Here is a 3,306-nt window from a genome sequence, read left to right on the forward strand (position 1 = left end):
CATCTCCCCGGCCCCTATATATTTATTATTTTAAAAATTAATAGCATAATGAGGAAGGATATACTACGTTTTAAATATAGCTAGTTTGATTTTCAAAACCCTTCTTATCCCAAGTGAAGCACTTTGCATGATTTGCCCATTTTCCTCGAGTGGAGGAGTGGCTGAGGGCAGCAGGGGGTTCTCAGGTGTGTCTGCCCTTTGGTGTCCCCATGCCCCTCCCTGCCTCAGGACAAAAGGCTGGCAGATGAGTCCTCTGAGGAGAGGCTTCCTCCCTGTCTTTCACTGTGTGCCCCCCTGTGCTGGGATTCCCTGAACAGTACCTGGCACCTGGAACACCTGGCAGCCTGTAGGAGATGAGAAAGGAACGCAAAGGAAAGCATGTCACACATGGAACAGATACGGGACCCAGCAGTCCAAGCCAGGGCCAGGTGACTGGACAAACACAGTGCAGACTGTATCTGACCACCTGGCTCCACACGCATGCTCAGCCTAGCCTCAGTTTCCCCACATGCCATCAAAGCTGACATTCAGAGAAGCTCATGTGACTGTGTGCATGAGGTAGTCATCAGCTCATCTGCTCACCTCTGCCCTTCTTCCTATCTTTGCCTTCAGGAGGAGTAAAAGAGCAGGCCAAAGCCGCCTGTCCACCTGGCCCACCTTGTCAGCCCACCTGGCCAGGTTATCCGGCCTCTGCCTCCACACTGCCTGCCCTGATTCTACTCCCATGTCTGGGCTGAGCTGGACCACATCAGGCCAGGTCCCAGGGAGGAAGCCATTCAAGGGGGGAGAGGGAGGGCTGCAGGCTGGGTTGGGGAGCAGCCCCATAAATCAGGTCCCACTCCCACCCAGTCACTAACAAGCGGGCTGCTACTCGCCTCCGTGGGGTCCCTGCATCTGGGTTCCACAGCAGCCCAAGCAGCCCGCTGGCCAAGGCCTCCAGAGTGCCTTGGCCTCTGCCCCCACCCACGGCCCCCAGATAGACAGGAGTAGTTCTTTTTTTTTTTTTTTTTTCCTTTTAGGAGAAGAGAAAAAAATAGACATAAATGAAGAGAAACACCAACAAAGGAGGAGTGAGGCCTGTGGAGTCACGTGGGGGCAGAGACCAATTGGGCCTCCGGTAACCCCCCCTGGCAGGGAGGAGGCGGAGGACGGACGGACAGGGCCAGTTTGCTGTCCGCCCGCCGCCCACTGTGGTGGGAAGGAGTTCCTGCGCGCCCACGGCCACCATTGCCCCACCTGGGCGGCCGGAGCCTCCCCACCCCAGCCCGTGCCCGCCGTGCACCCTCATCCGGTGTGAGAGCTCTCCTTCCGCTCTGTAAGTGAAGGCCTGGGCCCAGGCCTCTAATGCCTAGCCTCCAGCCCACTGCCTCCCTCTGGCTGGTACTGGCCACTGCCTGCCCCGTGGAGTGACCAGTGCCCACCACTCTGGGCAAGGAAGTGACCAGGGGTCTCCCCAGACCTGCTGTCCCAGCATGGTATCCCTTCTTCTTTCCGGGGCTGGTGATGGGAGGAGCTAGGCCTATGGCGACAGACCCTGAGGGCTCAGTCTGAGTGTGTCCTGTTTTCTAGTGGTGCCCGGGTGTTCACCCAGGGTGTTGGCTGGAACCTGGTGGGCTGTGCATGTTTGTGGGTCCCTCTCTGGGACTTGGGGTCGCTCTGCCCTCTATGTGCCGTCTCTAGAGATGTCCAAGTCTGCATGTATGTGCGAGTCCTCAGTGTCTATCTGTCAGGCAGAGTTGGTGGCTGGGCCAGGGTCTATGTTTATGGCCTTGGGCAAGTGAGAGATCAACTGAGTCCCTACGTGGGGTAGGGGGGTACCATGGAGCCATGGGCCCCCAATCTTGGACACAGAGCCCTGGAGGAGGGGGAAAATGGCTCAGAGCCCAGCCCCCACCAACCCGGGCCCCCAGGTCAGACTTGTGTCTGTGCTGCTGGGACCCCAGGTGGACCCTACCCTGGAGAGGCCCCATATCCTCTCACTCTGCGGCAGCAGCGGGGGTGCCATTCTGGGTGTCTCTTCCTGAGGGCTCCTCTGTGGCAGTTGTTGCGAGGCAGAAGGGCCCTCATCTCCAGATCTGACACATGCCTGCCGTCCTTTCTCATGGGCCTGGGTAGGGAGCCTGCACTACCTTCTCTCTGGATGGCTGTCCTCCCGGGTGACCAAGATTGTCCGTGGAATCTCAGGGTCCCCACCTGCAGGGCTGGCTCTTCCATTTTACAAATAGAGAAACAAGCTCCAAGGAGCTAGTGATGTGCTAGAACTTGCACGGCAAAGGGGCTTATAGAATTTGCTCCTGGCGCTGTGGTGAGCTGTGTGGGGTTATCTGAGTGGATTCTGTGGGCACAGGCAGGACTAAGGCAACAGTTCCTCCCATAAAAACCCCAGGCATTCTCCAAAGACCACCAGGAACCAGAGTTTCTGGCCCCACTGTCCCTAGCTCCTTTTCTGACCCCAGATAACCAAGCGCAGGCAGGACAGGAGTAGTCTCTTCCTCCCTCCTGCCTGGGTTTCTTTACCTGAAGTGCTGGAGCAGCAGAACAGCGGGTGTTCTCCAGCCAGGACAGTTGCTCTGCCCATCCCAGCCAAGGGCTCCCTTTGTCCTCCACACTGCTGCTGCCCAGCTGTTCCTCCACCCCTCTCCTGGTGAAGGTTTGCTGGCTTGGGGTACAGCCCCCAACCCCAGAGCCCAGAATCTTGCAGAGAAGGATTTTCAGGATTGCCACACAAGTGTGGCTGAGGGAGAGGGGTCTGAGGCCCTGCCGGGCATGGGCTTTGCCACCAACCTTTCAACTCCTCCTCATCGACCCTCAAAGAATAGTGCCCATTATACCACTTCACAACTGTGGAAACTGAGGACCAGAGGGGAGCAGATTTGCCTCCAGCTCAAGTTAGAAACGTGGCCGGGCGACATGAGAACCTGGTTTTCAGCCTTGACCTCTTGCCTCGGCTCCCAAGGCCCCAAGGTTGGCCTTACCCCCTTCTACACGGCAAAACAGCCAGCGTCCCCAGCTGGGCCGCGGCCCCAACCGAGCTGGACCTGCACGCAGAAGCTCGCCTCCTCCCAGCACCTGTCCAGATTCGGGGTGCTGCAGGGCTCGGGGCGCAATAGGATGGGGGCCGCTGGGTAAGGGTACCGCCGCGTGCAAGCGGGGATGGGCAGGGTGCGGACCGGGCCTCCGCCCCCGATACCGCTCGAACCCCTACAGCGCGGGTGCGGCCGGGCGCGGGTTCGCGCAGCGCGGTGGCAGCGAGGGCTGCGCGGTGGCAGCGAGGGCCCGGGTCCCAGGTGCGCCTCCGGCGGGCGG

At 59.4% G+C, this 3,306-nt stretch overlaps 1 protein-coding gene across 1 annotated transcript in view; it reads left to right on the plus strand.

The window, feature by feature from the left end:
* Positions 1–1,143: 1,143 nt before the first annotated feature.
* The window catches only part of Nr5a1 (nuclear receptor subfamily 5 group A member 1), a 21,144-nt gene continuing 18,981 nt past the window's right edge, over positions 1,144–3,306 (plus strand). Inside the window, exon 1 of the mRNA XM_004641586.1 lies at positions 1,144–1,315. The gene's annotated coding sequence lies outside the window, so the exon portion shown is untranslated. The remainder of the gene's footprint in view (positions 1,316–3,306) is intronic.

Source organism: Octodon degus, unplaced genomic scaffold (genome assembly GCF_000260255.1).
Source record: "Octodon degus isolate 3935 unplaced genomic scaffold, OctDeg1.0 scaffold00138, whole genome shotgun sequence".
NCBI classification, from domain to species: Eukaryota; Metazoa; Chordata; class Mammalia; order Rodentia; family Octodontidae; genus Octodon; species Octodon degus.